Below are 22,049 nucleotides of genomic sequence, written 5' to 3'. Positions count from 1 at the left end.
TCTAATTCAGGTTCAGATTTGTTAAGTTGTTTTTTAGTCATATTATCTTTATGACCCCATTTGGGTTTTGCCATTTCCTTCTGTAGTTCATTTTATAGATGTTGAAACTGAAGCAAACAGAATTAAGTGACTTAAGAGTCTAAGGCAAAAATATGAACTCAAGAAAAGTGAATTTTCCTGATTCTAGATTCAGTGATCTATCTATTGCACCACTTAATTATCTTATCTTTGTAACCCTGGAATAATCACATAACCTATTTTCTTCATCAGTAAAATGTGTACAATAATACCTGCTTTCCAGAGTTGTAAATATGAAATAAAAGAATATTTATGAAGAGTTCTTTAAACTTTTAGTGTTGTATAACTGAAAGTTATTATAATTTTTTCATCAGCATATTGAAATTCTTTGGATTTCTGTCTCATGCCCTCATACCTTGAATACCAATCCCCACCATTTTTCACCCTTCTTTTCTATGTTTACTTTTTCCATTCAATAGTTGTAAGCTCTCTGAGAGGAGAAACTCTATTCAATTTTCTCATTTGTATTTCCAGGGCTTAAGAAAGTGACTGGAACCTAGTAGGTGCTTAGAAATGCTTATTGGTTATGATAATTATTTAAGAGTCCTTATATTCTAAGCCATATTTTAACATTATTTCAATTACTTTTGTGCTTTTGCTTCAATAAATATCTGTGTATTGTATGAATAGAATAATGGGTCAATGGATGGATGAAGGTCTCAAATAGTTCCAAAGGAAGTGGAAATATTTCCTATTTCTCTACAAAAATTCTAATAGCAAGAGCAAGGATTTGTCAATCATGCCTGTATATACAACTAATTTGTGTTTTCATATATATTTTCAGGATTGAAAAGATTCAATTAAATGTTAATGGCCAAAAATATTAAGCACCTTCTATGTGTAATAGGAAGAACAAAATGCAATGGAGGATAGAAGGCTGATCTTTGAACAAGGAAAACCCTGTTCTCACTATGTACATTCAAATTATGACTGGAAACAAGTCATTCAAGCTTTTAATTCTCTAGGCCAGTGATGGCAAACTGATGGCACAGGTGCCAAAGATGGCACATGGGCACATGGCCACCCTTTCTTCACTTCCTCCCCCACCCCCAATTTGTTACTAGAAAGGCAGAGGAACTTGGGTGGAGCTGCTACCCTCCAGGTCTCCAGCATGCCTGATGACATTTTTTTCACATCCCTTCTCTTCTGCCCAGCAGCCAATGGGAACTCATAGGAGGTAAGTTGGGCAACTCACAAGGGACAGAGCTGGAGAGGAGCAGAGAGCTTGGGCCACTCCCCTCCCCCTCTCTATACTCAGCCGAAGTCATTCCTTACTTTACCTGTCCCTTCACCTAGCAGCCCAATGAGAGTGCTTCTTATCTCCCCGGTCGGGGGTAAAAGAGGAGGGGGGCGTGTAACCTTCAGTGGGTGGGAGGGGCTGGCATGGCACTCTATATAGGGGATGGGGTGGAGGTGGGGCCCAGCACTTTGTCTCTAAAAGGTCCTCCATCACTGCCCTAGACCCATGATGTTGAGCCTATGGTGAACTACAGACTTCTTCATGGGCACGCCTGCACCTCCTCACAGCAGTTGCTCCATTTCCCCCTTTCTATCACTCTTCCCAGCTCTCTGTGCTTACTCCCTCCCCTGAGAGGAGCACTCAGGCCACACCCCTCTCTTTCTCCCTCCCCTGTCTGGGATTAGGGGCTGTAAAGGGAAGGGGGGTGATGGGAGTTTCCTGTCCTGCCCCCTAGCCTGGCTCCACCCCCTCAAAGATCTCTACTTTTTTCCTTCCTTCCCTGCCAGGCGCCAGTCTGGGGGGTGACCCTTTTCCCTCAAGGCTTACTGAGCTCCTTCTGCCCCCTGCTCCCACCTCCACATGGGGTACAGCACAACGGGCAGCCCAGCTGGATGCAGGGGTGAGTCCCTGTGGCTGTAGGAGGCGGCTTCCCTCTAGGTGGGCCTGAGCCAGCTGGGAGCCGGTCTGTCGCTGAACTCAGAGGAGAGGGCATTTGGCCTCTGAGCCTCCTCCTCCCCAGGCTTCTTCTGCAGCACCCCATCACTGTGCCCTACCTCCTACATGTCCGTGTGCAGGGGCAGGTCCAATGGTCCCAGGAAGTGGTTTGGAGAGGCTGGGAGCCCAGCCTCACCAGTCCAATGGAAGGGAGGTACTGCACAGGGTGGGGGGCGCATAGCACTTGGGGGTGGGGCATGTCAGGCAGTCTGGGGGCGGGGCAGGTCCCAGCACCTGTCCCTAAAAGGTTCTAAAAGGTTCCCTATCACTGCCCTAGACTATTCTCTAAAGCTGTCAGCAATTGACATGCCACTGACAATCTAAATCAGTGGAGAGAATTTCTACATCTGGATTTAAATTTTTTCCCCATTCTAACTTCCATCCCATAAGTAGAATATATTATAGCAAAAATTAGGAAGGCATAAACATCAAGGCCTGCACCCCCCTTTTTTGCCTCCCTACTGCTTAACACAATGTTTAGCAAATTATAAATGCTTCATGATTATTTATTCATTCATTCAAGGTGGGATATCCATACCCAGGGAGATTATAGTCTAGAAGTGAAAAATAATTATAGGCATTATCATCTTCTTTTTATATGTTCATTAATCAACCATCAAGTAAATATTTACTAAACTGCTAGTTTGATCAAGGCACTGTCTTATAGATGGGAAAACTGAGTTTCAGAGCAGTGTAATAACTTGGTTATTATCATTCAGCTCTATTAATATGTATTGGAATCGGGATTTGAATGTACATTTCTTTCCTTTGACTATATTTTTCTTTTAAATACCACAGCTCTGCAAATTTAAAATTGTCCACAAGGTCCATGTAGTGCTACAAAAGCTCATCTGTATTTAAAAGAAGCAAAATTATCAGCAACCTTACTTATCCATCAGAGTATCTCAGCTTATTCTATTGTTGGCAAGGCTCCTAGAGAGTCTTCTGGACTGTATCCAGCTTTGCAGTCCTAACTACATAATGTAGCTTTAGGCCATAATTTAGGACTCAATGCATGAGCTTTTCTGACTGGTAAAGTGCAACAAACAACACTGAGAGTTCCAAACTTTGCTCACTGACCTTATCAAAGCACTTGCTATGGGGGATTCAGGCTCCTAAGGTTATTGTACAATTGTATGGAGTTGATTGTGACCTGTTGAAGCCATTTCACATGATTAATGGAGTGAGGATCAATTGCATAATAGATTCAGTTTACTCAATCTATTTTATGCAGTTGAGCTGGAAGACCTTGAAAAGGAACTTGGCAAGATGCTGCCAGAATACAGTAGGATTCCAAAAGCATTGAATACTGTCAAAAGGACTTGCCACAGTAATCTAGAAATTGCCACCTGGTGATGACTATTATTTTGCTTCACCCCCAAAAGCCATGAAAAAGATGAAAGATGTTATTTGTTGATTAAGAGGAATATTATGGTTCCAAAATAAGCTGGAGAGTAACCAATGAGTACCTGTAATATACCAAGTTCTGCCTATCCATAACCAGTTATTTTCATTGGCAACTAAAGGCTGTCCCTGGATTCTACTCTATGGAAAGACAACATATTGTCTAGCTGAACTATAATGAGAAGAGTTGAACTATTTACATTAACAAATGCAAGAGGAACCAATTTACCTGTTCATTATAATGAATATGTGATCCCTCCATACTTAGGTCGAAGATTTAAAGATTTCCAAGGTAACATTCCTTATCTGAACATTTTCATCCATATCAAGGCTCTGCTGTGGGGTTGCTAAAAAAAAAAAAAAAAAAAAAAAAAAAAGAGTATTGAAATTGGAAACAGGTGAAACCTGGGTTTAACTCTAGGCTCTAACATTGGAGTGATCTTAGTTAAGACTCTTTAACTCAGATTCCTCATTTGTAAAATAGGGATAATTATAACTGTTGTTATTAATTCAAAGAATTTGTGCATAAAACAAATGATATAATATATTTAAAAGTATTGTGAATTTTTAAAACTATTTAAATGTCAGCTCTATGGACCATGCAATTCATATCTACCCTCAATAAAATTCTTGGTAGCTGTTGCCTATTGACCTCCATCATTCTCCTCTAAAACTGAACCCTACAGAAGTTCAGTACCAGATTCACAATATGTCTCTCCTCAACTTTTGCCCTCATACTAAGAGACTTCAAAATGTATATTGACTTCTTCAAATACTTTAACCACTCTCTTCTTAAATCTACTCATTTCCCATGTCTTAATTCTTTTACCCCAAAGTAACCATAAACAAAGATGACCCTAATCATCAACCACAAATGCACTCTTTATAAAAAGGAATTCCAGATCTTCTTATCTGACCATAATCTATTTGCTTTCCAACTCTTCCTTACCAAATCCTACTTCTCATCCTCTCCATGATTTCCAAAACCTTGACCTTTCACTTTTCTCCCAAGTCATCTTTCTTGCACTAGCATCCTCTTCACTTTTCCCCTTCTTGACTTCTCCTTGAATCAGTTCAGATCTACACTATTCCCTTCTCTTGAAGCTGTCACTCTCATTCCATATCACCTTTGTCCAGCCTCAGCCTTGGAGAGTTCCCACAATCTTAGGCTTTACTGATAAACACAAGCTGCTGAACAAAGAAAATCTTGCAGCTGTTATTCCTGAGTTCACTTCAGATTTGATGGAGAAACTCAACTAAGCCCTCGTTTATGATAGGTAATCCTTCTATGCCTCCCATATTAACTCACTTCCCTGTTTTCTACAGAAACTACTTTTTTCACTGTGTCAAACTTCCCATCAGTCTCTTTCCTCTCATTGTCAAAATCTGCCCCATTTTTTACAGAAAAAAATGAGGCCAACCTATGAGATCCCTTTTCTCCCCTCTTCCTCATCTCTTATTCAGATATCTTCCAACACTATTTTCTCTTTCATTCTTTATGGTGTTACTCCTTAAAAAAATAAACACTACCTGTATGAACAATCTCATTCCATTCCATTTCCTGCAACAAATTGCCCATTTTGTCATTTCCACTCTGTTATTTATTTTCAATCTCTTTCTGTCTACTGGTTTCTTCTATACTGTCTACAAATATCTCCAAGTCTCCTACAACCTCCAGAAGCTCTCACTTGATTCCTTTATCCGTGCTCATTATCACTCTATATTTCTTTTGACCTTTTTGACTAAAATTGAGACCATTTACTATATGTCTTCTCTTTTTCTACTCTTACTCTCTTCTTAGCCCTTCTCATCTTATTCATCCAGCTTCTGATCTTATTAGAAAACTGAAATTTCTCTTTGCATAGTTCCCAGTAATCTCAAATTAAAATCCAGTGCCTTTTCTTAGTCTTCATTCCCCTTGACAAGAATGAAGCCTTTGATATTATTGATTACTTTCTTTTCCTTGATAATCTTCCCTCTAGATTTTCAGATACCATTTTCTTGATTCTCCTCCTATCAGATCACTCCTCAGGCTCCTTTGCTAAATCCTCATTCAGATCATTCCTATTAACCAAAACTATCCCACAATATACTTTCCTGAGCCCATTTCTTTTCTTCTTCTATCTTATTTCACTTGCTATCTCTTCAGCTTTGTTAAACTGGGAAAAATAGAACTATGAAATAAAAAAAAAAACACATCTTAATTAGGAGAGGAGTTCTGCACAATTTTTTCAGGCCTCCATACAGTTACTAGCACAAAACCCACATAGAGCCCCAAGACTCTGATGACTCTAGCTACTGACCCCTGAGGGTGCCAGCTAGGCTAGATTGACTGCTCCAAGGAACCATGAAAATTAGGGAATTTATATACCTCTTGGAGACCAGAAGGGAGAGTATGATTGATTGACTTTACAATGGCTATAAAGAAAATTAGTTCTAAACAGGATTATCAGGGAGAGGCTGATGCTTTACAATGGACACAAAAGAGAAAGATCCAGCCAAGGGCAGGGCTACATTAGAAAGGACTTTGACACAAAAGGAGAAGCTACTAGTTCAAAAAGTACCTGACTAAGACTGTGGAGCTTCACCTAAAGTACTTTAAAGTCTATTGTTACTATGAAACTAGTGAAGTTGGGATTTCCCTCTGGAAGAAATTCTCCTGTTACAAGGTCAAGTTTGAGGTCTCAAACCTCATGCTGCTACAAACTTGGTGTTCTCAAGATCTCAAGATTGGTGTTTCTAGATTCCAAGTTGACAGCTTCCATGTCTTTAATTAAAAATTTTATGTAGATAATTCTCAAATCTACCCTTACTTATCTGTTAACCTTCAGTCTGGTATCTCTAACTGCCCTTCAAATATCTTAAACTGCATCTTCAGCAGTCATCTTCAAATCTGCATGTCCCAAAGTGACATCTTTTCCACTAAACCCTCCTTTCACCTTGCATTATCTATAGTATTCCTGAGGACACTACCATCCTCCCACTTCCCAGGGCCTCCATTCTAGGTGTGATCCTTGATCCCTTATATCTTTCAGCCTCTTATTTTTCATTCTTTTGTCAAAGCTTGTCAATTTCACCTTTACAGCATCTCTTGAATATACCTCCTTCTCTCCTCTAAAACAGCCATCACTCTTTGTACAAGTCCTCATCACTTCAGGCTTGAATTTTCGTAATAGGCTACATATGAATCTATCCTAGTCTCTTCCCACTCCAATTCACACTCCACTGAGTCAAAAAAGTGATCTTCCAAAATTCTGATGCTAACATGTCACCATCCTGCTCAATTAATTTCAGTGACTCCCTGTATTCTCCAGGATCAAATGAAAATCTTTTTGGTACTAAAAACCCTTCATAATCAATTTCCAAAATTTCTTGCCTTTGTAGATCTTATTCTTCCATTCATATGGACTGGTCTAGGGATAATAGCCTCCTTGTTCTTCCACTAACAAGGTATTATATCTCTTGGCTTAAGGCATTTTTTTGGCTGTCTCCCATTCTTGGAATATTCCCATTCCTCATCTCTACCTCCTAGTTGCCCTGGCTTCCTTCTAGAATGAACTAAAATTCTGTTTTCTACAGGAATTCTTTTTCAAACCATCTTAATTCTAGTTCTTTCCCTCTTTTAATAATTTCTCATTTACCCCGTATCTAGCTTGTTGATTTATTGTTTCCCCTCAATAGAGTATGAGCTCCTTGAGAGGAATGACTATCTTTTGTCTCATTTTGTATCACTTTTGCTTAGCCCAGTGTCTGACGTACAATAGGTGTTAAATAAATGTTTATTGATTGAATTGCACTTTATACACTTTTGTAAACTAGAAAATTTGGTTTGATTCACAATAAGTATATTAGAATATTACAACTATCCTGTGAGGTGGAAAGAAAAAACTTAATCATACAAGAGGAAACTGAGAGCCCCAAATTTTAAGTGCCTTTTTCAAGCAATGTAGCTGGGCTAGAATTTGAACTTAAGTAGTTCAACTACAAAGTCAGACTTTCTCACTAAAAAAAAAAAAAAAAAAAAAAAAAAAAAAACCCACAAAACTGAATATGTGCCTCATAACTATTTTCTAAGATATATCATAGGTGATAGATAGATGGTGATATATATATATAATGGATATATAACACATTTATTAAGTATTTCCTAATGTCTTAAGCACTATACTAAGCACTGAGCTCAATAATATGATCACACAAAACAATCCCTTTCCAACAAGGAGATTATTTTCTGTTAGAGCAAAATAATACAAAGCAAAGCAAATACAAAGCCAAATAATACAAAGAATGGTACTAGAAAGGGGATTCTTGAAAAAAAGATAGTTTTGGGATGAATGTGACAAGCAAGCAGAAAGGAGAAAAGTATGTAGAGACTCTAGTACAGGGGTTGGCAACCTTTTTGGCTGTGAGAGCCACAAACACCACATTTTTTAAAATATAATTTCGTGAGAGCCTTACAGTGCTCACAGTGCGCACTCCTGTAACAGCACCTGAAAAAAAAAATTTGACTTTATGGCTCTTGCAGAAAGAGCCATACATTGCCGACCCCTGCTCTAGATGAAAGTAAAGTAAAACTTTAATTAATTCCTAAAATTACGGTTCTGAGGAGGGGAACACCGATGAAAAGAAGAGGTTCATAGGGAAGATGTTTCCTATAGTGACAGTATAGAAGGGAAAAGGAAGAAAAAGGAGTTTAGAAAAAGTCTGGACAACAGTGGACTAAGAGATGTGCTAGAAGAGCTAAGATGGTAAGTATGTGGCAGATGCCAAGCAAAAAAAAATCTTAAAATGATACCTAAAATAACTTTTTGGGGTGTATGAGAGAAGACTATAAAAGTTCAGGCCAAGACATTTTTCTGACCAAAGAAAACTCAAGAGGTCTTCAGGGAAGGTCTATGAAACATGGTTTGAAGGCTATCCAGAACCCACACATGCCTTCAGGATCAGTATAGAGATAGTAAAGGATTAAAACAACTAATTATAAAGAGATTACAGAGGATCCTTTATCAGCACTGAGTATAACTGGCACTGATTGACAACTGTCCCTAAGCGGCCCAGAGATAGTGGAGATGTACTCATAAGAGGGCCATGTTTGTTGCAACTTTATTGATCTTGAGTCCTTTCCTCTCTTCATGGTTTCAAAAACTCAGGATAGCAATCAGAGTGACTATTGATACCTGGGATAGATGAGACCCATGAGAGGGAAAAGGTCTATTGGTTATGGGTTCAGATATGAGTCTTTCCTTTATCTTTCATCATATGTAATAAACTTGTTCACAGCTCCAAAAAAACTTAAAATTTTACATTTTAAAATTTATGGGGTTAAAGCAGGATCTATCATGCCTCACTTAAATTAAAAAGAAAAAATAGCAAAGGTAGTAATAAGGATCTCAAACAAAGCAAATGCAAATGTGCTGTAATCAAAAGAGATAATGAAGGAAATTATATCTTAATAAAAGACACCATGGAAAATGAAACAATAGCAACACTTTTATATACCAAATGGCATAGCAGAGGATTATATGACTTAAAAGAAGAATAAAATTTTACTTGTGGAGGGATCTCAACCTTTCCCTCTTAGAAGTAGATAAACAAACCCCAAAAAAATAAACAAGAAAGAAATTAAAGAGATCAATATACCTTTAGGAAAGTTTGATATGATAGACTTCTGGGGAAAACTGAAAGGAAACAGAGAGGAATATACCTTTTCTCAGAAATACATGGCAATTTAACAAAAAAATGACTATATAATAAAGCATAGAAACCTCACAACAAAATGGAGAAAAGCAGAAATATTAAATACGTTTTTCCAGAACATAACACGATATCAATTAAGATCAACAAAGGGAAGTAGGGAGGCTGAAAATCAATTGTAAACTACATAATCTTATCTGAAAGAATAAGTAGATCAAAGAACAAATCATATAAACAATCAACATTTTATTAAAGATAATGACAACAAGGAAGATTACATACTGAAATTTATAGGATACAGCCAAAGTTTTACTCAGGGAGTAACTCATATTTCTCAATGCTTACATAAATAAAGAGCAGATCAATAAATCAGTTGTGCAACAACCACAAAAAAGTTGCCATTACCACTACTACTATTTATCTCTGTACTAGAAATGGTAAGTATAACTATGAGAAAAAGGAAGATATTCAAGGAATTAGAAAAGGCAAAGAGAAAATAAATTTATTACACTTTGCAGATGATATGATAGTATCCATAGAGAATCTCATAAAATCAATAAAAAACTAATTAAGACAATTACCAACTTTAATAAAATTGCTGTATAGAAAACAAAGCCATAAAATTTAGAATTTGTATTTACCACCAACAAACTCCAACAAGAAGAAATAGAAAGAGAGATTCCATTTGAAAAAACTGTAGGCAATTCAAAATACTTGGAGGCCTACCTACCAAAACAACCACAGCAACTATAGAAACATAGTTACAAAACACTTTTCAATGAAAACTGAAATCAGACCTTAATTACTGAGGTTTGGGGAACAATATTAATTGCTCATGGGTAGTCTGAGCCAATATAATAAAAATGACAATTCTACTTAAATTCACTTACCTCTTAAGGGCCATACAAATCAAAGTACATAAAATTATTCCATAGAGCTAGAAAAAAATAATAACATTATTCATCTGGAAGAACAAAAAGTAGACTATCAAGGCAATTAATGAAGAAAAAATATGAAGGAAGGAGGCCTATCCAACCAAATCTCAAACTACATTATAAAGGTAATCATCAAAACAATTTGGTAGTGGCAAAGAAATAGAGTAGTAGATCAATGGAATAGGTTTGAGGTGGTATCACAGTGTTGTTTTTAATTTGTACTTTTCTAATCAATAGTGATTTAGAGCATTTTTTTCACATAACTATGTATAGCTTTGATTTCTTCTCCTGAAAATTGTCTGTTCATATGCTTTGGTCATTTATCAATAAGAAACAGCTTTATTTTTATAAATTTGACTCAGTTCTACACTTTGCATATATATGAATGAGAAATTTGTGGTAAGATTTTTTTTTATTTAACTTCATTCTTTTAGTATAATGTAGTTTCCCTGACTATCTATCCCTTTTAATTAGATTTATTTTTGCCTTTTTTTTGTCTGAGGTCATGATTGTTCCCCATGATATTTAAAAAAAATTTAGCTGAAGCATTATCAATTCTGTTTTAGATGCTTGTTTTAACTCTTGATATGTGTCTTTCTTTTCAATCATGTCCCTTATAGAGAACATGTTGTTGGATTCTGGTTTCTAATCCATCCTGCTGCTTCTGTTTTATGATTGAGCTCATTCCATTCACATTCACAGATTCTCAGTTATGAATATTATATATTTCCCTCCATCTCATTTTCCTCTCTCTCTTTATCTCTGTTTCTTTCTTTGTCTATCTCTTTCTCCTGTCCCTCCACACAAATATATCTTTCTTCTGACCATTGCCTCCCTTATCTTTCCTCCCTTTTGTCACCTCCTAATTTTCATCCCCTTCCCATACTATCACTTTATAGAAGAAACTAGATGTCTACATTCAGCTGAGTACCTATTATTATTACCCCCACTTTAAACTAATTTTGATGAGAGAGGATTTCAAGCATTGCCATCCCTAATTTTCCCCTCCATTGTAAAAGTTCTTCTTTGCATGTCTCTTTTATGTGAGAAAATTTTCCCCATTCTATTTTTCTCTGCCCCCCCTTTTCCAATGTATCCCTCTCTTTCATCCTTTCATTTATTTTGGAAATTATTCCAACACAATCAACTCACACATATGCCCTATGTCTATGATGGCAAACCTATGGAAGATGTGTCAAAGTTGGCATTCACTCTGTGGGCACATGCACCATTGCCTGTCATAGTCAGTTACTAGAAACACAGAGGGATTTGGACAGAGCTGCTCCTTTCCCTCCTCCATCACACCTCCCCACCCCTCTGCCTAGAAGCAACATGGAAGCACATGGAGACCACTCCCCTCCCTTTCTTCTTCTCCTGTCAGGGGGTAAGGTGGTGGGGAGTGAAGTGGCACACTGTCTCTGGGGGTAGAGGGCACAGTACATGGTTTAGGGGGGGAAACAACATAATCTCTAAAAGGTTTGCCATCACTGTTCTATATCTATGTAAGCTCCTTTTAATTCTCCTAATATTAGTATTTTGAAGAATTATATGCACAATCTCTTCCTTTAGTAAAAAATTTTACTTTATTAATTCCATTATGATTCATCCTTCATATTTAAACTTGGCTCTCTTGAGTCTATTGCTTGAATTTCAAATTTTCCATTTAGCTCTGTTTTTTTCATCAGGAACAATTGAATGTCTTCTATCTCATCAAGTACACATACATATACACACATATTCCAAGAAAGATTATACTCAGTCTCCCTGGGAATATTTTTCTTGGTTGACTTTCTAGCATCTTTACCTTCCAGAATATCATATTCTAAGCCCTCTGCACTTTTAATATGGAAACCACTAAATTTTATTTAATTCTGACTTTGGTTCCACGATATTTGATTCGTTTCTATAAGGCTGCTTGAAATATTTTTTCTTTAACTTGTAACTCTGGAATTTGGCTATACCATTTGTGGGAATATAAATTTGAGTATCTCTTTAAGGATATCATTTGATTTTTAAAATCTCTATTTTACCCTTTGGATCTAAGGTATCAGGACAGTTTAGCTTGATAATTATCTTTGCTTCCAACCTTGGTAATTTCTTGAAATATGATTCATAAGCTCTTTAATCATGACTTTCAGAGAGTCCCATATTTTTAAAATTACCTAAACTTGATATATTTTCCAACTCAGTTTTTTTTTTGTGATGAGATAGTTCACATTTACATATATATTCATTAAAAAACAACTTTGCTTTATTGTTTCTTGATGTCTCATGGAGTCAGCTTCAACTTAGATATAATTCTAATTTTTTAAGGAATGATAGTCTTCAGTGATATTTTGTAATTTTTAATTTCCCATTTAGCCATTTTTGATTTTTAAAGAGTTCTTTCCCCTTTTGTGCCTTTCTTACCATTTGGCAAATTCTGTATTTTAAGGTATTATTTTCATTAGTATTGTTTCTGCCTCATATGTTAAACTGTCAGTTCTCTTTTAATTTTTTTCAATTCATGTAGAAGTATATATTTAAAAACCCTTTCTTTCCATCTTAGAATCAATACTATATATTGGTTTCATGGCAGAAGAGTGGTAAGGGCTAGGCAATGGAGGTTAAGTGGTTTGTCAAGGGTCACGTGGCTAGGAAGTGTCAGAGACCAGCTCTTAATAAGAACCTCTCATCTCTAGGCCCATCTCTCAATCCAATGAGCCATGCAACTTCTCCTATAGAAACAATTTTAAATACCAATTATTTGGCATTTTTCAAATCTCATTCTCTCCATCCCTTCCTACATTCTCTTTTCCCCCTACAAGAGGAATTTAAAAAAATCTGGTATAGGTTATAAAAGTGCTGTCATGCAGTACATATTTCCATGTTCTCCATGAAAGAACAAAGATAAGAAAAAAATTAAGAAAGAAACAAAGTGAAAAATAGAATGCCTTGTTCTTTCATGTGTTGAGACCAAGATCATCTGCTGGAGGACTGTGGCATCACAAGGGGGGAATCTTCCATCAGGATTACTATAAAATAAGAGGGGGGGGGCTTAGGAGGAGGGGAATGTAGCTAAGAACTAGATGAATCCTGGAGAAAATGTAAAATGATTGGAAAGATGTGTTGGGAAGATATGCTTGTGTGTAAACATGTCTGTGTAATGATACTGTAGGAGGCAAGTTAGTGTTGTTCAAAGTTAATCACTGAAACAGTATCATTCCACTGTTTGAATTCAAGTTGTTACCTTAATCAATTAAACAAAGTATTAATTTAATACCTCATATCTCTTGAACTGTGCTCAACAAGAAAAAGGTGATAGGAACATGAAACATGTAATATATATTTTCAAACCTGAGGGAATTTTAAGTCTCAGAGAATTCTATGATCACTTTAGCTTTTCATTTCTTATATTTGAGAGTTGACAAGAGTTATTCCAAGTTCTATTATTGTATAATTCTGAGCATGAGTCACGCAACATTAGACATTAATTCAGCATATTGTATCACATATATATTTATACATCACATAACACAGATGTTTATGTTTCTATATATATACACATGCACACACATACACAAAGATGCAAACTGCAAATAACAAGATAGAAAAGAGTAGGGAATGAAATTCCTTGTGTTTTTTCAAAATTCTAGGTTGTTTATAAACTATGTGGTCTTACCATTTTAAACATCCACTATAACAAAGTTCCATTTTAGGATTATGAAAAGAAAAATAGCTAGTTCAATTCATTGATTTCTTTATCAATCTTGTAAGAGAAAACCATGAAGTGAGGAGAGTATGCACCTGGTACCACTACTCTTTTGGAGGCTCCTGTATTCCTCCTCTACATCTTACCCATCAGGGGTACATGATTCCATCAAGGTGCAAGTTATTTTGTCTCTAAGAAAAACTAAGTTTACAATGTGATGGTATTTACTGATGGGAACACCCATGAGCTAGCTCCACTCTAACACTGAAGTATACCACTCCAGAGAATATGCAACATGATTCCTCTATTGCTAGGCTCAATTCTTGCCAGGCTCCCACATCCTCTATACCAGGGGTCGGCAACCTTTTTGGCCATGAGAGCCATAAACACCACATTTTTTAAAATGTAATTTCGTGAGAGCCGTACAGTGCTCACAGTGCGCGCTCCTTTAAAAAAAAATTTTGCCTGAAAAAAATTGACTTTATGGCTCCTGCAGAAAAAGCCATATCTGGCCCTCAAAAGAGCCAGATATGGCTCTAGAACCATACGTTGCCAACCCCTGCTCTATATCTATCTTCCCAGTCTTCTGATGAAGCTTCACTATCTTAAATTTCATCTCCTGAAACTCTCTTTTTTTCCTCCATGTCCTCCTTAGTTGTTATTTATTTTTGGTTCCTTCTCTGATTTCCTGAGCTAAAAATGATGCTTCCCTTTTTGAATTACCGAGGCTTCTTTGTTTGACTTCCCCAATGTATTGACTCATGTTCAAAGTTTTATTTACTATTGTTATCTGGATATGGGTCTTATTGACTGAACATGAGAAACAGCAAGCAACCTATTTTTTTTTTTTTTATCATTTTTCACAAGGGGCAATGCCTTAACCCAGAAAATGCATTTTTAATGTTGGTATGTCAGGGCCTGTGAATGAACAATAGAAAGGGAATTTTTTTTCCTGGGGATGTAGAGTGATGAAGAATTACCCTGTGAAATTGAGTGTATCTAGTAGATGGCCACCTATTTTTCACTATGAGAGAGAGGATGTCACTGTCTATGAAGGTCTATAAACAACATACTGGATCTCAACAGGGATTCAAATCCACAGTACAATACACAGTGAAACAGATGGTTTTGTGAAACATGGCAATTTTCTTTCTGCACAGGACCTTTAGAGTAGTTTTGACTTTTTCTCCTGCCAATACAGGTGCTGAGTCTGGTACCATCTGTTATCCCTCTGTTCTATCCGACCTACTAATGTACCCATGTGTAATAGATGGCACTTGTTCCTTTTCAGATGCCATTTGGATGCCAGCACATTTCCTTTCCATTGTTTTTAAAGCATAGCCCCTGGGGAGAAAAACAAAGGCTAAGTTATAGGAGTAGAATAATCAGTGCAATTTGTGACAATTTTGCATTATGATTCTGACAAAGGGAAAAGATTCCAGTCTAAAATCTTGTATGTTCCCCATCCATGACCTACTTCTTTGGCTGGAAGCCAATTTGCTTTTATAATGCTAGATGATGTTTTCAATACTTTTCTCTGGAACTTACACATAGAAAACTAAATCACCTGCCTGTGAAATAACATTCCGGAGGTCTTAGAAGCTGCATTATATTTGAGAATGGTAATTTTTTTTTGATACTCCATTCTTTATCATTAGATTTCACAGTTGAAATGAAGAATCAAATAAGAAAAAACTTTTATTCTTGTTTTTATTTTATTTTTTCTGGATGAACTAATCAGCCTGGGGAAGTCTGAGAGTATCCTTTCTTTGGTTATCAAATGCCAACACCATTAATAAATCTATTAACAATAAATGAATAATTAATTTATTTCCATATCAATTATATTACAGTGTGGTAATGTGGCTTACTTTATAGAGAATCAGTCTTAGAATTACTAAAACTTGGACTGTGCCAATAACACATTCTGACTTTGTGATTTTTGGCAAGTTATTTAAACTCTTTGTGTCCATAGTTGCTTTATTTGCCCTAGGTAAGTCTCCAAGATTATCAGTTTTCAAACACAAAAACTGTTTGGATTCAAAACAAAATATAATAATCTCAATCACCTGCCATTTATATTACACTTCATGATTTTCAAAGCTCTTTACATATAGACACCTATAATATATAATTTGATCCTCATAATAATAGTCCTATAGAGTATATATTATTATGAATTAAGATATCATTTCCATATATCACTAATAAGGAAATTAACACTCAAAAAGATTGATTCATTCATGGTCATGCCAGAAACGAAATGTACATATTTTAAACCTGTACCTTTTAAGATCAGATTCAAAATAGCATCTAGATCCAATCATCTTGAGGTTTTTTTTTAATAATGGAAGTCACCTAGTCATGGCTTTAGATGAGCTTTCATTTTCAAAATTGAATTAGAGTCTTCCTGATTTCTCATTGCAGAGGAATTTTACAGAAACAATCAAGTAGGCCCTTGCTAGCCTTGTCTCTCTCATTTTTATTGAGAAGTAAATTCTTCTTCTCAAACCATATCAAACCACAAAATGGAAATTTCCTGAATTTACTTTATTTATTATATTATTATATTCACATTATATTACTTGTAGTCCCTCTAAACTATGCATTTGGCCAGCAGTGTATGTATCTCATATAAGAAACAATTAGCCAGTGCTCAGAATGGAAATTAATTTGGTACTTTTGTAGGGCAAAATTAACAATTTTGAAAAAGGCCAGAAAATATCAAGTACAATTAAAATTCAGTATTTGATTATAATGTAATATATGTGAATATTTCCTCATGTTTATGGTATACTAAAAAATAAAATCCCAGAGTCCAGGGCCAGAGGAATTCCAAATTTTGCCACTTACTACCTTAGTGATTTTGGACAAATTAGAAAGCCTAGGTGCTGAGAAGGTAGCTGGAGGTAAGTGGAGATCAGTTACAAAGAAAACTAAACTAGATAGAGTTAATCAATCAACCAACGAATATTTATTAAGTCTCTACTATATGCTATAGACACTACACTAGGTATGAGAATTACAAAATCCAAAGTAACACAGACCCTGCTCTCATCTTTTACATTATAATAGGAGAGAGAACAAATATAGTTGTATAGTATAGTATTCAGTACATATAAATAAAAACAAAGTAAATGGAAGGTAACCTTAGTGAGGAAAGACATTAGCATCTGGAGAAATCAAAAAAAGGTTTCCTGGAAGACATGTATCACCACATATACAGAACACAGCAGACTATGTATATATTTGTATATGTAAGATAACATAGAAAGGGAGAACATGATGAGGGTTATAGCAAAAGGTAACAGTGTCATAGGAGATCAGAGAAAATCTTATGCAGAATATAGTGGTTAATGGAATCCTGAAGGAAACAGTGATTCCCAAAGTGGGTGCTACTGCCCCCTAGTGGGTGCTGCAGCGATCCAGGGAAGTGGTGATGGCCACAGGTGCATTTATCTTTCCTATTAACTGCTATTAAAATTAAAAAAAAAAAATTCTAGGGGGCCAAGTAATATTTTTTCTGGAAAGGGGGTAGTAGGCCAAAAAAGTTTGAGAACCACTGGGTGATAAGAAGACTGAAGTCAAACTTTTTAGAGGCTATGTGTCATGCCTCTTTCCCCCACTTTCCCCTATCCTTTCCCCACACAGGGGAGGGAAGAAGTGCTTCCATTGGGCTGCCAGTGGAGGAGTGGGTGAAGTGAACAATGTTCTCAGCAAGTGTAGAGATGGGGAGGGAAGTGGTCTGAGTATTCTGCTCCCTTAGAGCTCTGCCTCCTATGAGCTACCCACCTTACCCCCTGTGAGCTCCCATTGAGCTTCTGGGCAGAGGGGTGGGTGATATGAAAAAATGTCATCAGCCATGATGGAGAGGAAGAAGAAAACTGCTCTGGCAGAGTATCTCTGCCTTTCTAGTAACAAATTTGGTGGTGTTGGGAAACAGCATGTATTCCCCTTATGTGCCATCTTTGTCAGGTGTGCCATAGGTTCTCCATCACTGAGACAGAGGTTTAAGAAGCAAAAAATTTAAGACATAGCAGACAACTAGTGAAAAGACACAACAAGAGGGAAGGAAGGTCTTATATAAGAAATAACACCAAGCTCATTATGGATACATTACTGTATGAGGAAAAGGACAGTGTATAATAAGGTTGGAAAGATATTTAGATAATTGAGTTTCCTCTGAAAACAGGCTAGTTTATTTCTATCTGCCTTGATACATGGCACATAAGTATATAAATGAAAATTAAAAATAATGGAGTAGATTGTGTAATCTTATTGTCATATAAGGTGAAAATATATTTTATATATCCTGGTCATATTTTGGGAATCCCTAGTCAATGACTCTTCAGAGGAAAAATAATAAACTTGTGAAATAGGGTGTTTGTCAATTATCAACTACTTCCTTCTATGAAGAAGAAAGCCTATAACTTGCTTCAAGGAAGTAGGAAGAATTATTCAAAGACCTGCAGAGTATTGTGTCATTTAAAAAGCCTATATTTCCCAGGGCTCCCTGCTACAACTTCCCCTGACACCCCCCACTTTCTTTGTGGGAGGTGTCAGAGAAAGTATAAGAGAGAGGGTTTTGGTGCCTTTTTACTCTCTTGAGCCCAGAGGCTGGGTGGTGCTCTCTACTCTGAACCCTGCAGAGCTCTTGGTTAGTAGCTTTCTCTTGGCGCCATTTTACCCTTCTTCCTACTTCCTAGTTTCCCCTAGACCTTCCCTTTTCTAATTTAAATAAAACCCAGCTATTCCAAACCCCTAAGTTGCTACCTGATCTTTTATTTGAGTCCCAAAAGGCTCAGGTCAATTTCCCCCTGCTGGGGCTGGGGACTGCTACCTTCCTTTCCCTTCCTCTGTCTTCCTCTCTCCTTTCTCCCATTCATCCTTCCTTCAAGCTTCCTTCCCTTCACCCTCACAGTATACTATATTTATATTTCCTTCAGTCCCAAGTAACAACTGTGTATTCATAGAGTACACCTTGGCCAATTTCTATCCTCTATGAAAAGGAAAAAAGAGCTGGTGCTATGCATCTCTAAAGTCTGGGCATCAGAGGGAATGTACACTGCCTTGAAAAGAAGAATAAATGCTTCAGGGATTAAACAAATAATAACAAAGGATATAACAAGTAAGAGAATATTCTTTTGTATTCAGTGCTTGGTGTTATATTTGTTATAGGGAACAAGAAGGGAAGAACAGTGGACTTTTAAGAGGAAGGTAAGATTTCACTTAAATGCCTTTATATACATAAGGTATAACCTTTGTTATCTATATGACCAGTGATAAATTACTTAGTCTTCCTGGTTTTCAGATTTCTCCTCAGCAAAATTGGGAATCCAATGTCTTTATGACACTCTACCTTTACAACACTTGATTTTAGCCAAAAGGCCAAGAAGCAATGAGCCTCTATCTTTAAAGCAAGGAGCAACAATAGGGAGGGTATATCCAGCAATGGTTAGAAGAGAAAATGAAAGATGGATTTGCATGACTCTCTGCTTTGGTCTACTGAGGCAATTCTTTTTATGCCTTCCTTTACAGTGGTTCCAGAAAAATATAGGAATTTTCCTAGACATAGCATGATGCACATTACAATCTGATAGTTCATATAAGAATACTCAAAACACCAGAAAAAGCTATGAGAATCACCAAGGTTTGTGAAGCCTTCAGAAAAATATGAAGACATCAGAGGTATATATGTTGTTTCTATTACCATCATTTGTTGAATATATCAGACAGGAAAGAAAGGCAGATTTGGGAGGTGTTCAGATAGTTAAGAAAAGAGTGTGTAGGTGTGGGATTTGGATTGATATATAACAATTCAAAATATAATGATGGATTATTGACCAGGGATTAAATATGCTTGCTAAAGATTAAACACATTTCCTGGAGTCATAGAAATCTGATCAAGAAGAATTTATATTTAAAAAGAAAAAGATAACTTTCCATCTATATCTGTGAGGTCTGTTACTTAAATAATAGCAGATACAAGAAATATAGATGACTGAATGATTTATATATAAAATATTAACGAAGGGAGACAGTAACAAAACCTACAGCTTCAGATGTCCAAATAAAATATGCAAAGTATGTCTAATAAATGGGGTTTACTAGAGTTTCTACTTACTACAAGGGAGAAAATTTGGCTTCATTAATTTCACTGAGACTTAGTAGGATAGAATTCATGACTGGGCTATTACTCTAAAAGGGTATGTTTTATTTAAGATGAAACAAATAAATAAAACGGGGGTTGGAGTAGTGTTGTATATCAATGAGATATATATGCATCTGAGGAATTCCAGGAACTTGAATTCCTGGAACAGAGAATCATAGTAGGGTCTGTTTGGATAAAGATTAAGGGAATGAAAAGGAAGCATCATGTTGTGTTAAGGCCATATTACAGATTATGTGGGCAGAAAGGATAAAATGAGGAGTTTGTGAAATATTCTTGGCATTAGAGATAGTGTAATGTTGGGGAAATTCAGCTATCCAGACTTCTCTTAGCCAAGAGCAAACCTCAGATAAGTTGTAACTTGTATAAAAATAATTTCATCCTTCAAAAGGAGAAGGAAATGATGAAAGGAGCTGCTCTTTTGGAATATTAACAAATACCATGGAAGGAGAAGTAGAAATGATAAGCAGCTAGGTGGTACAGTGATAGAGTCCTGGATTGAAATCAGGAAGATTCATCTTCATGATTTGAAATCCAGCCTAAGATACTGTAGCTAGGTGACCTTGAGCAAATCACTTAACTCTATTTGCCTCTGTTTTTCATCAGTAAAATGAGCTAGAAAAGGAAATGTCAAACTATTTCAGTATATTTGGTAAGAAAGCCACACATGGGGTCATGGAGAATCAGACACAACTAAAACAACTCAACAATAAAGACACGATAAGAATTTCAGGGACAAAGGATCAATCTTTCATAGAAATTATGAGAAAGAAGGAAAGGAAATATAAGCATAAACTACAGTGTAATTATGAACCCTAGATTATAGAAGAGGTGATTTAAAAATATTGCATTAAAGGATAAGTAGGATCAAAAAACATGATATTTGACCATAGACTTTTTCCAAGAAAAATGGAAAGCTTTTATTAAGGAAATTCTGAAGAAGCCAAGATATATTTTTAATGATGAGAACTAAAAGATACACAAAGAGATTAATTTGTTTGCACAGGGAGAAAGGAGTGTTCAGACCTGAAGATATAGCACAAGGTGTCCTTATAATTTCCATGTCAGAAACATTTTAAAAAATTGAATGACAACCTATGTCAAGACCAATAAAGAGGTATTAGTTTAGTTTTGCTTATTCATTTTAGCTTAGTGGGGGATGAGTTGAAAAAAAGAATAAAAGAATATTTCAGATGTATGGCATAATGTTAATTAACATTGCAGAGATGACCAATTTTCTTAAATTGAATTTTGTTTCTTTTTTCTGTCTCAAGGCCAGAGATCTTTCACTTAGTAGGGATTTAAAAGAATTGCTTAGGGGAGAGTGAAAAGCAAACATAAATGAGGATATAGTAGGACACCATCAAGTCCACCTTTCTTGGCTTAAGTCACCAGACTTTTCTGATCAAGAATACTGAAAGAATCAACAGGTGTGATTGATACACCGCTTGAAATAAACTTTTCAAAGCTCTTGAATGACAAGAGATATTCTTACAAAGTTTGTCAAGGGCAACTTTCCTAATTTTAGGAAAAGAGAAGAGGTGATATCTTCAAAGAATATGTCAATATCTGGACCTTGATTCTTGGCAATATTCCAGAATATATTATTAATTTAACAAGTGCATAATGGTTACTTGTATTTAGCAAATGATGCTCATCAATTCCAGAATGACTTTATTAAAAGTAGTTCACACCACAGTAATCTCATTTCCTTTTGTGAAAGTATAAGTAGCTGATATAGCAGAGGAAGTTGTAGATATAGTATACTTAGTTTTCAGCAAAACATTTGCTAAAGTCTTTCAAACTAGTCTAATATATCCCACTGTATAAGAAAGAGACGACTTTATGAAATAGTAGTAGATGATACAATAAAGAAAACAATGGCCCTAGATTACGGAAGACCTGATTTCCAATCTTGTCTTAGATATTCACTGGCTGTGTGTTTCATTTGTCATCAATTTTCTCAAATATAAAATCGGCGATAACACCTGCACCAATGGATTGCTTTTAGGATAAAATGATATAATTTACATAAAACCTGAAAACCCTAAAGAGCTATATAAATGCTAGCTATTCTTAATAGGAGTAGCATAGTGAGGGAGATTGGAACTATTTGGATAACTA

Source organism: Gracilinanus agilis, chromosome 3, assembly GCF_016433145.1.
Source record: "Gracilinanus agilis isolate LMUSP501 chromosome 3, AgileGrace, whole genome shotgun sequence".
In the NCBI taxonomy this organism is placed as follows: Eukaryota; Metazoa; Chordata; class Mammalia; order Didelphimorphia; family Didelphidae; genus Gracilinanus; species Gracilinanus agilis.
This window is presented reverse-complemented; position numbering follows the sequence as displayed.